Genomic DNA, 13,214 nt, shown 5'->3' with positions numbered 1-13,214 from the left:
TCCATCAAATGACACTCGTTTGATAACCTCAAGGAGGCAGTATACTCTGTTTAACTGTTGACGATAGTAGCTGCGCTCCAGTGGGTGGAGGACGCTGAACCTGTCAGAATTCAATTCAAATCAAATTGTATTTGTCACATGCACCGAATACAACAGGTGTAGTAGACCTTGTGAAATGCTTACTTACAAGCCCTTAAAACCTCTTAAGGACCCTTTTCACCCCCAATTTTCGCCTAAAATTACATATCCAAATCTAACTGCCTATAGCTCAGGACCTGAAACAAGGATATGCATTTTCTTGATATAATTTCAAAGGAAACACTTTGAAGTTTATGGAAATGTGAAATGAATGTAGGAGAATATAACACATTAGATCTGGTTTAAAGATAATACAAAGAAAAAAACATGTTTATGTTGTATCATCATCTTTGAAATGCAAGAGAAAGGCCATAATGTATTATTCCAGCCCAGGCACAATTTAGATTTTGGCAACTAGAAGGCAGCAGTGTATGTGCAAAGTTTTAAACTGATCCAATGAACCATTTCATATCTGTTCAAAATGTTGTATCAAGACTGCCCAAATGTGCCTAATTGGTTTATTAAAACCTCTTAAGGATCTCTACAGATCGCTGTCCCACCCTTGGGACGGTTGAGCTAATGTGCGCTAATGCGATTAGCATGACATTGTAAGTAACAAGAATATTTCCCAGGACATAGACATATCTGATATTGGCAGAAAGCTTAAATTATTGTTTAATCTAACTGCACTGTCCAATTTACAGTAGCTATTACAGTGAAAGAATACCATGCTATTGTTTGAGGAGAGTGCACAAGATCGTCCGGCCCTTCTGGCATTTGCCAGAATTGAGAGATGGTCAATCCACCCATGATTCTCTGTAATAACATACATGCCTCCAATGGTAGGTCACTCCTATTCTGTTTTCCGGATGATAAACGATTCAACATAGACAGGGCATCTGAGCATACTACAGTAGATCCTCAAAAGGTTTTACAGCTGCACCATCGAGAGCATCCTGACGAGTTGCATCACTACCTGGTGTGGCAACTGCTCGGCCTCCGACCGGGTAAAAACAAGTGAATATATTGATAAAAAGACAGATAGTTACACAGTTATCAAAACGTCACGCCAGTGTAAACTTTCACAAAACACATCCCATAATTTAAGTGTTTCTAAAATCCCCTATGGGAAAAAGGAATGGTAGAAAAACAATTAGAACCACTTCCCTGTTTGACCTCTAGGTTTTATGGGTAGTATGACTCGTACTTTGGTACTCCATTTAACTTCTTGGCAGAAAGATTAGCATTAGCAAGTGGCACTGTCAAATGAAGCACGTGCTGGAAATCTATACTCATCCACATAAAATAGTCCCGGTATCGTTCTTTGACAAACACAGAAAGTTGCATATTGAATTCAATAAAGGAAAACTGAGAGAGCGAGAAGGAGATAGAGGGAGAGAGAGATGGACAGTTCCTTATTATAGCCATTGGCTGTATTATACAGCCAAAACATGAAGGAACTGGCCGTCTCTCTCCTTCTCGCTCTCTCTGTTTTATTCTATTGAATTATATGTAGCCTAATATTTAAAAACTCAGCAAAGTTGGCAGGGAGGAACACTTGACAAGTGTTACGCCCCTGAAAACAGGGGAGAAATAATCACGAGAGTGATACGGTGTTGTATTCTCAATTCAACGTTTAGTTCAATGAGAAAAGACCGCGATTTTCCCCAGGAATATGGGTGGAGACCAGAGCAATCGATCTCCGGCTCATAGATTAAGAGCATTTCGTAGATCACAGATTAACACTTTTAGGCACCACAAAATAAAGTCATCAATATAACGTTTACACATTACTCTCACAATTCATACCCTTTGACAGATTTGAACTTTAACACAATTATATGAATGTTATCAATCTCTATCAACTAATACTGAATGCATCTTTTTAACCTTAGATGTTTTAAGATCTTCACATACTATATGAACTTACTAATACTTTTTAATGTATAACAGGCTATGAATATTTCCTTTAACCTGTCACACAAGCACCATTTTGAAATATGTAGTTAAGCTGTTATAAGATATTAAATAAGCCTATAAGGAATTTATTCAATGATTTTCTTATTTTTTCTAAGGCTCCGTAATAAACAATTTTTAAGATATTTATAAATTGTGTTCGCCATTTATTAAGCATTATGCCACATTAATAAACCGTTTACTAATAATTACTAAAGTATTTTTTCCAGTCTCTAATCTTAAAGTGAGTGTTATTTATACTTTATAAATGTTTTAGGTGACCAGTGTAATTTCTCACAAAAAGATGGGCTTGACATTAGTGGACACTCCTGCAGTAGCTGTTAGTAGAACAAACGCACAACACAGGATGTTTAAGGAACTATACACTACCGGTCCAAAGTTTTAGAGCACCTCATTCAAGGGTTTTTCTTTGTTTTTACTATTTTCTACATTGTAGAATAATAGCGAAGACATCACAACTTTGAAATAACACATATGGTATCATGTAGTAACCAAAAAAGTGTTGAACAAATCAAAATAGATTTTAGATTCTTCAAAGTAGCCACCTGTCACGCCCTGGCCATAGAGAGCTTTTTATTCTCTATGTTGGTTAGGTCGGGGTGTGACTAGGGTGTGTCATCTAGGGTTTTTGTATGTCCATGTTGGCCTGGTGTGGTTCCCAATCAGAGGCAGCTGTTTATCGTTGTCTCTGATTGGGGATCATATTTAGGCAGCCATTTCCCCTTTGTGCTTTGTGGGATCTTGTCCGTGTATAGTTGCCTGTGAGCACTATAGCAACGTCGCGTTTCAGTTTGCATTTATTGTTTTCTTTGAGTTTCACTTCATAATTAAGAGGACGGAACCATACCACGCTGCATCTTGGTCCACTCATTATAACGAACGTGACACCACCCTTTGCCTTGATGACAGCGTTGCACATTCTTGGCATTCTCTCAACCAGCTTCACCTGGAATGCTTTTCCAACAGTCTTGAAGGAGTTCCCACATATTCTGAGCACTTGTTGGCTGCTTTTCCTTCACTCTGCGGTCCGACTCATCCCAAACAATCTCAATTGGGTTGAGGTCGGGGGATTGTGGAGGCCAGGCCATCTGATGCAGCACTCCGTCACTCTCCTTCTTGGTACAATAGCCCTTACACAGCCTGAAGGTGTGTTGGGTCATTGTCCTGTTGAGAAACAAATGATAGTCCCACTAAGCCCAAACCAGATGGGATGGCATATCGCTGCAGAATGCTGTGTTGGCCATGCTGGTTAAGTGTGCCTTGAATTCTAAATTAATCACAGACAGTGTCACCATCAAAGCACCTCCACACCACAACACCTCCTCCTCCATGCTTCACGGTGGGAAATACACTTGCAGAGATTATCCATTCACCCACACTGCGTCTCACAAAGACACAGCGGTTGGAACCAAAAGTCTCCAATTTGGACTCCAGACCAAAAGACACACTTCCACCGGTCTAGTGTCCATTGCTCGTGTTTCTTGGCCCAAGCAAGTCTCTTCTTCTTATTGGTGTCCTTTGGGAGTGGTTTCTTTGCAGCAGGAAGGCCTGATTCATGCAGTCTCCCCTGAACAGTTGATGTTGAGATGTGTCTGTTACTTGAACTCTGTGAAGAATTTATTTGGGCTGCAATTTCTGAGGCTGGTAACTCTAATGAACTTATCCTCTGCAGCAGAGATAACTCTGGGTCTTCCTTTCCTGTGGCGGTCCTCATGAGAGACAGTTTTATCATAACGCTTTATGGTTTTTGCGACTACACTTGAAGAAACTTTCAAAGTTATTGAAATTTTCCGTATTGACTGACCTTCATGTCTTCGTGTAATGATGGACTGTCATTTCTCTTTGCTTATTTAAGTTCTTCTTGCCATAATATGGACTTGGTCTTTTACCAAATAGGGCTGTCTTCTCTATACCCCCTTACATTGTCACAACATAACTGCTCAAATGCATTAAAAGGGAAAGAAATTCCTCAAATTAACTTTTAGGACAGCACACCTGTTCATTGAAATACAATTCAAGGAAACTACCTCATGAAGCTGGTTGAGAGAATGCCAAGAGTGTTCAAAGTTGTCATCAAGGCAAATGGTGGCTATTTGAAAAATCTCAAATATAAAATATATATTTCTTTAACACTTTTTTGGTTACTACATGATTCCATGTATTTTTCATAGCTTTGATGTCTTCACTATTATTCTACAATGTAGAAATTCGTAAAAAAAATAAGAAAAACGTTGAAAAAACTTTTGAAAAATGAGTAGGTGTTCTAAAACCTTTGACTGGTAGTGTATATACAGATGAAGTCGGAAGTTTACATACACTTAGGTTGGAGTCATTAAAACTAGTTTTTCAACCAGTCCACAAATTTCTTGTTAACAAACTATAGTTTTGGCAAGTCGGTTAGGACATCTACTTTGTGCATGACACAAGTAGTTTTTCCAACAATTGTTTACAGACGGATTATTTCACTTATAATTCACTGTATCACAATTTCAGTGGGTCAGACGTTTACATACACTAAGTTGACTGTGCCTTTAAACAGCTTGGAAAATTCCAGAAAATGATGTCATGGCTTTAGAAGCTTCTGATAGGCTAATTTACATCATGTGAGTCAATTGCAGGTGTACCTGTGGATGTATTTCAAGGCCTACCTTCAAACTCAGTGCCTCTTTGCTTGACATCATGGGAAAATCAAAAGAAATCAGCCAAGACCTCAGAAAAGAATTGTAGACCCCCACAAGTCTGGTTCATCCTTGGGAGTTATTTCCAAATACCTGAAGGTACCATGTTCATCTGTACAAACAATAGTACGCAAGTGTAAACACCATGGGACCACGCAGTCGTCATACCGCTCAGGAAGGAGACACGTTCTGTCTCCTAGAGATTAACGTACTTTGGTGCGAAAAGTGCAAACAGAACAGCAGCGAAGGACCCTGTGAAGATGCTGGAGGAAACAGGTACAAAAGTATCTATATCCACTGTAAAACGAGTCCTATATCGACATAACCTGAAAGGCCGCTCAGCAAGGAAGAAGCTTCTGCTCCAAAACCGCCATAAAAAAAGCCAGACTACGGTTTGCAACTGCACATGGGGACAAAGATCGTACTTTGTGGAGAAATGTCCTCTGGTCTGATGAAACAAAAATAGAACTGTTTGGCCATAAAGACCATTGTTATATTTGGGGGAGGGCTGAAAGCCGAAGAACACCATCTCAACCGTGAAGAACGGGGTTGGCAGCATCATGTTGTGGGGGTGCTTTGCTGCAGAAGGGACTGGTGCACTTCACAAAATAGATGGCATCATGAGGAGAGAAAATTATGTGGATATATTGAAGCAACATCTCAAGACATCAGTTAGAAAGTTAAAGCTTGGTCGCAAATGGGTCTTCCAAATGGACAATGACCCTAAGCATACTTCCAAAGTTGTGGCAAAATGGCTTAAGGACAACAAAGACCAGGTATTGGAGTGGCCATGACAAAGCCCTGACCTCAATCCTATAGAAGATTTGTGGGCAGAACTGAGAAAGCATGTGTGAGCAAAGAGGCCTACAAACCTGACTCAGTTACACCAGCTCTGTCAGGAGGAATGGGCCAAAATTCACCCAACTTATTGTGGGAAGCTTGTGGAAGGCTACCTGAAACATTTGACCCAAGTTAAACAATTTAAAGGCAATGCTACCAAATGCTAATTGAGTGTATGTAAACTTCTGACCCACTGGGAATGTGATGAAAGTAATTAAAACTGAAATTAATAATTCTCTCTACTATTATTTTGACATTTCTCATTCTTAAAATAAAGTGGTGATCCTAACTGACATAAGACAAAGATTTTTACCAGGATTAAATGTCAGGAATTGTGAAAAACTGATTTTAAATGTACTTGGCTAAGGTGTATTTACACTTCCGACTTCAACTGTTCTATGTTTTTGGAAAGTCTTCAGACCCCCGGACTATTTTCCACATTATGTGACGTTACAGCCTTATTCTAAAATTACTTTACTTGTTTTTTTCCCTCCTCAATCTACACACACAATACCCTATAATTACAAAGCAGAAAAAACATTTGTTTTACATTTTATCAAAGTTATTACAAATCAAACATCTTAAATATCACATTCAGATAAGTTTTCACAGCCTTTTCCTCTGTATTTTGTTGAAGCACCTTTGGCCATTACAGCCTTGAGTCTTCTTTGATATGACGCTATAAGCTTGGCACACCTGTATTTGGTGAGTCTCTCCCATTCTTCTCTGCAGATCCTCTCAAGCTCTGTCAGGTTGGATGGGGAGTTTCTCCCATTCTTCTCTGCAGATCCTCTCAAGCTCTGTCAGGTTGGATGGGGAGTTTCTCCCATTCTTCTCTGCAGATCCTCTCAAGCTCTCTCAGTTTGGATGGGGAGTGTCGCTGCACAGCTGCTTTCAGGTCTCTCCAGAGATATTCGATCGAGTTCAACTTCGGGCTCAGGCTGGGGCACCCAAGGAAATGCAGAGACTTTTCCAGAAGCCACTCCTGCATTGTCTTGGCTGTGTGCTTAGGGTAATTGTCCTGTTGGAAGTTGAACCTTTGCCCCAGTCTGTGGTGCTGAGCCCTCTGGAGCAGGTTTTCATCAAGGATCTCTCTGTATTTCACTCCGTTCATCTTTCAGCTGAAAACATCCCTACAGCATGATGCTTGTATACAGTGGCTTGCGAAAGTATTCTTCCCCCCTTGGCATTTTTCCTATTTTATTGCTTTACAACCTGGAATTAAAATATTTTTTTGGGGGGGGGTTTATTGTGAAACAAACAAGAATAAGACAAAAAACAGAACTTGAGCTTGTATAACTAACTATTCAACACCCCAAAGTCAATGCTTTGTACCTTTCACAGCAACTACAGCTTAAGTCATACCACAGATTCTCAATTGGATTGAGGTCTGGGCTTTGACTAGGCCATTCCAAGACATTTAAATGTTTCCCCTTAAACCACTCGAGTGTTGCTTTGGCAGTATGCTTAGTGTCATTGTCCTGCTGGAAGGTGAACCTCTGTCCCAGTCTCAAATCTCTGGAAGACTGAAACAGGTTTCACTCAAGAATTTCCCTGTACTTAGAGCCATCCTTCATTCCTTTAATTCTGACCAGTTTCCCAGTTCCTGCTGATGAAAAACTGTGTTTTCAATGTGATGGGTTTGCGCCAGACATAGCGTTGTCATTAATGGCCAAAAAAAAAAAAGATTTTAGTTTCATCTGACCAGAGTACCTTCTTCCATATGTTTGGGGAGTCTCCCACATGCCTTTTGGCGAACACCAAACATGTTTGCTTATTTTTATTTTCAAGCAATGGCTTTTTTTCTGGCCACTCTTCCGTAAAGCCCAGCTCTGTGGAGTGTACGGCTTGCAACAAAAAAAATAGGAAAAACGCCAAGGGGGATGAATAATTTTGCAAAGCACTGTAGTGGTTAGGATTCTGCGCTCTCACCGGCGAGGCCCGGGTTCGATTCCCAGTCAGGGAACTACTGTTTGGGGCTCACGAGTAGCGCAGTGGTCTAAGTCACTGTATCTCAGTGCTAGAGGCGTCACTACAGACCCTGGTTTGTTTCCAGGCTGTATCACAACCGGCCGTGATTGGTAGTCCCATAGGGCGGCGCACATTTTGGCCCAGCGTCGTCCGGGTTAAGGTTTGGCCGGAGTAGGCCGAGGTTGTAAATAAGAATAAATAAGAATTTGTTTTTAACTGACTTGACTAGTTAAATAAAGATAAAATAAATAAAAATGCTTCCCACCACACAATCCTGTCTCAGAGCTCTACGGACACGTCCTTCCACCTCATGGCTTGGGTTTTTTGCTCTGACATGAACTGTCGACTGTGGGACCTTATATAGACAGGTGTGTGCCTTTCCAAATCATGTCCAATCAATTGAATATTCCACAGGTGTACTCCAATCAAGTTGTAGAAACATTTCAAGTATGATCAATGGAAACAGGATGTACATGAGCTCAATTTCGAGTCTCATAGCAAAGGGTCTGAATACTTCTGTAAATAAGGTGTTATTTATTTTGTATTATTATAAATTTGCAAAAATGTAATTAAAAGCGATTTTTGCTTTGTCATAATAGCGTATTGTGTGTAGATTGAGGAGGAAAAATATTGATTAAATCCATTTAAGAATAGGGCTGTAAAGTAACAAAATGTGGAAAAAGTTAAAGGGTCTGAAAACTTTACGAATGTACTGTAAATGTTTGAAAACTATCTTGCTAACATTTACAAAGTAGGAGTAATGATTCATAAAAGGTGAGCAAACAGTCTGTACTTGTCTGAGAAATGCCTTGTAAGTAGTTTATTTTGGACCCTTAAAATAAAACGTTACCGTAGGATGTTACTGGGCCCAGTGATGCTAGGCTAGCAGCACAGACAGTGTTGTCCCAGTGATGCTAGGCTAGCAGCACAGACAGTGTTGTCCCAGTGATGCTAGGCTAGCAGCACAGACAGTGTTGTCCCAGTGATGCTAGGCTTAGCAGCACAGACAGTGTTGTCCCCTGGGCTTCCTGTCCCAGTGATGCTAGGCTTAGCAGCACAGACAGTGTTGTCCCCTGGGCTTCCTGTCCTAGTGATGCTAGGCTTAGCAGCACAGACAGTGTTGTCCCTTGGGCTTCCTGTCCCAGTGATGCTAGGCTTAGCAGCACAGACAGTGTGGTCCCTTGGGCTTCCTGTCCCAGTGATGCTAGGCTTAGCAGCACAGACAGTGTTGTCCCCTGGGCTTCCTGTCCCAGTGATGCTAGGCTTAGCAGCACAGACAGTGTTGTCCCTTGGGCTTCCTGTCCCAGTGATGCTAGGCTTAGTAGCACAGACAGTGTTGTCCCCTGGGCTTCCTGTCCCAGTGATGCTAGGCTTAGCAGCACAGACAGTGTTGTCCCTTGGGCTTCCTGTCCTAGTGATGCTAGGCTTAGCAGCACAGACAGTGTTGTCCCCTGGGCTTCCTGTCCCAGTGATGCTAGGCTTAGCAGCACAGACAGTGTTGTCCCCTGGGCTTCCTGTCCCAGTGATGCTAGGCTTAGCAGCACAGACAGACAGTGTGGTCCCTTGGGCTTCCTGTCCCAGTGATGCTAGGCTTAGCAGCACAGACAGTGTGGTCCCTTGGGCTTCCTGTCCCAGTGATGCTAGGCTTAGCAGCACAGACAGTGTGGTCCCTTGGGCTTCCTGTCCCAGTGATGCTAGGCTTAGCAGCACAGACAGTGTGGTCCCTTGGGCTTCCTGTCCCAGTGATGCTAGGCTTAGCAGCACAGACAGTGTTGTCCCCTGGGCTTCCTGTCCCAGTGATGCTAGGCTTAGCAGCACAGACAGTGTGGTCCCTTGGGCTTCCTGTCCCAGTGATGCTAGGCTTAGCAGCACAGACAGTGTTGTCCCCTGGGCTTCCTGTCCCAGTGATGCTAGGCTTAGCAGCACAGACAGTGTTGTCCCCTGGGCTTCCTGTCCCAGTGATGCTAGGCTTAGTAGCACAGACAGTGTTGTCCCCTGGGCTTCCTGTCCCAGTGATGCTAGGCTTAGCAGCACAGACAGTGTTGTCCCTTGGGCTTCCTGTCCTAGTGATGCTAGGCTTAGCAGCACAGACAGTGTGGTCCCTTGGGCTTCCTGTCCCAGTGATGCTAGGCTTAGCAGCACAGACAGTGTGGTCCCTTGGGCTTCCTGTCCCAGTGATGCTAGGCTTAGCAGCACAGACAGTGTGGTCCCTTGGGCTTCCTGTCCCAGTGATGCTAGGCTTAGCAGCACAGACAGTGTGGTCCCTTGGGCTTCCTGTCCCAGTGATGCTAGGTTCAGCACAGACAGCTCAGAGGTGAGTGCAGTAGAGTTAGGGAGGGATTTGGGGAGGGATGGGGGAGGGTTTGTTAGAAGTTAGTCGGGCTCTTTTTTGAATGTTCTTAGTAGTACAGGATTAGATGGGAGGGTTTAGTTTCTCATAAGGTTTCTACGTTTTTATTAATTTAGTCTGTAATCTGTGATTGACTACACACTTCAGTACAGTAGGTGGCGACATGCGTCTCCAACGTTTATTTGCGGACCGCCATATACTAGAAGAAGAACATCAAGATGCTAAATTGACAGGAGTTCAGTCAGACCATAGAGATAGATAGAGGACTCCTCTTTATAGCTGTGCCATAGTAACGTCTGTGACAACATGGGCAGCTCCATTGAGGCCACGAACCCATTGGATTCCACACCCAGTTGACTACTTTGACTACTCTAAAATGGCAGAAGCACGGTGGAAGCACTCTATAGCACTGCCCATGCTAAAATAGCCTTTTGGCCATGAGAGGCCTCTATCATTATCTATGAGGGCTTACCAACGAGTCATCCCCACTGAATTTGCCATTGCCCACTTGACCTAACTTTTTCCCAAATCAAATGTGATTTTTTTTCATGTGATCGGTAACCAGACAACACAGAGGAGTTAAACAGGAAGGATGTCAGTGTATATGTCGAATTCCTCGAGATAACAAGCCTACCATCAGTGATATGATGTAGCAGAGCTAGTTACCCAATCAACATTTCTGCATTTAGGCCCAAATATTTTGGTAGGTCTATACTTCCTTGACAAGCCTTCACACTCATTGTATAATTTTTTATTTAATTTTATACTTTTTACCCCTTTTTCTCCCCAATTTCATGACGTCCAATTGGTAGTTACGGTCTTGTCCCATCGTTGCAACTCCTGTACGGACTCGGGAGAGGAGAAGGTCGAGAGCCATGCGTCCTCCAAAACACGACCACTCCAAGCCGCACTGCTTCTTGACACACTGCTCACTTAGCCCAGAAGCCAGCCAGACCGTACAGCTGGCAACCGAAGTCAGCGTGCATGCGCCCGGCCCGCCACAAGGAGTCGCTAAAGCATGATGCGACAAGAACATCGGCCAAACCCTCCCCTAACCCAGACAACGCTGGGCCAAACCCTCCCCTAACCCAGACGACGCTGGGCCAAACCCTCCCCTAGCACAGACAACGCTGGGCCAAACCCTTCCCTAACTCGGACGACGCTGGGCCAAACCCTCCCCTAACCCAGACGACGCTGGGCCAAACCCTCTTATAAACCCAGACGACGCTGGACCAAACCCTCCCCTAACCGGGACAACGCTGGGCCAAACCCTCCCCTAACACAGACGAAGCTGGACCAATTGTGCACTGCCTCATGGGTCTCCCGGTCGCGGCCAGCTGCGACACAGCCCTGGATCAAACCCGAGCCTGTAGTAACGCCTCTAGCACTGCGTCTCAGTGCCTTAGACCGCTGCGCCACTCGGGAGGCTCAGTCCTTCAAACTCACACTGTACTGTACCTCTAAACCAGGTAAATTGTAAATATGGACCATAAAGACAGTTCCACTGGCAGCCACCCCCCCCCCCCCCCTGATTTAGACCTGCACCTGCCTGCCTCCCCCACCAACCTCCTCTGTAAACCAGGTGGGTGTAGAACAGAAGACCTCCAGGCTTGGATCTAAATACCAGTCCCCCGCCCTATACAATACACGATAACACGAATAAAACATCACCTCATTATGTGAACTGGTAGATAGGGCGAAATCTAGTTATGCCACAGCACAACTAGATTAATGACTTTAATGACTTTACAAATATATGAATTGTCAAAATAGCTAACTGATCTCAATGTACCGATAACAGTTTACACTCAGTGTCTATATTTGTTTCTGTATTTGTCTGTGTTCACGTCTGAATGTTATTTTCAGTGTTTTTTTATCTGAGGTCGTTCTGCAAGGACAGGCAGGGACAGATTGGGGCACGGGCCGGTCTGTGGCAGAATGAATGGGGCGAAAATGACATGACAATGACACAATCACACAAACTGTGAGATAACCATCCTACTCCGTCAAAAAGGAGGCCATTGTGATAACTCCTGAATCATTTGAGTGCTGTTCTAAAAATATGCTGCCATTACTATATTTAACACTCATAACTCAGTGGCCTAGTGAGTCAACGGGAGGTCAGTGCCAGTGCTAAGAATGAAAGTTCTCTAAAGAGAGAGATTTAACTGTCAGTTTGCCTGCTATTTAGAATACCAAAACAACTTCTACAGAAAAAGATTTAACTGTCAGTTTGCCTGCTATTTGGAATACCAAAACAACTTGTAGTTTATTAAGAGAGGCATGAGTTTTACCGTTGAGTCATGTCTTTCTTATCAAAGTTGTGATCACAACATCCATTTGTGTTTTGGAGCCTAAACGCATTGATGCCGTTTCCCACTATGTTTCTAAAGATACGGGAGGCACATCTGTCATTCCTGTACCAGGTAAAGACACCACTGCTCTTTACTTGTGTGTCATCGCAGTCTGCCTGTAATTGTCCTACATATCATACTTTACTTTCTTCACAGAAGCACGCTGAAGGTGAGCTTCAATAACACGCAAAATACACGTCACCAGGAATAAAGGAAAATAGGAACAGTTGTGATATTTTAAGGGTAGCAATGGCAAGCAAGGGTAGCTCCTACTGTCTCTTTTTGTCTCTTTCTCTCTCTCTCTGTTTCTCGCTCTCTCTGTTTCTCTCTCTGTTTCTCTCTCTCTCTCTCTCTCTTTCTCTCTCTCTCTCTCTCTGTCTATCTGTCTCCTCTCTCTCTTTCTATCTTTCTGTCTCTTCTCTCTCTCTCTCTCTTTCTCTCTCTCTCTCTCTCTCTCCTCGCTGTCTATCTAGCTCTCTCTCTCTCTCTCTCTCTCTCTCCTCGCTGTCTATCTAGCTCTCTCTCTCTCTCTCTCTCTCTCTCTCTCTCTCTCTCTCTCTCTCTCTCTCTCTCTCGCTGTCTATCTATCTTTCAGTCTGTCTCTTCTCTCTCTCTCTCTGTCTATTTATCTTTCCGTCTCTGTCTCTCTCTGTTTCAATCTCTCTCACCCTCCTGCACCATTCCAACTTGGGTGTTTATGAATGATTCCTTAATTCAACATCCCAGAGATGTCTCTTGTTTTCGCTCGTTACAGTTTGACAGCAAGGGGAGATGCTTAAACCCCTTTGATGAATAATAGAAACATTACGTAAATGTACTGAATAAGGAAACATTGCTTGTACACGACGATGGAAAAGTTGACTCAGAGAGAAATAATAGTGTTTAATTGAAAGACTTGTGGAAGTTTGTGATCTGTTTACTAGAAGCTGGTTGAGTAGTGGTGGAAGAACATGAGAAGTTTGTGAT

This window comes from Oncorhynchus mykiss, chromosome 3 (assembly GCF_013265735.2).
Source record: "Oncorhynchus mykiss isolate Arlee chromosome 3, USDA_OmykA_1.1, whole genome shotgun sequence".
Taxonomy (NCBI): Eukaryota; Metazoa; Chordata; class Actinopteri; order Salmoniformes; family Salmonidae; genus Oncorhynchus; species Oncorhynchus mykiss.
This window is presented reverse-complemented; position numbering follows the sequence as displayed.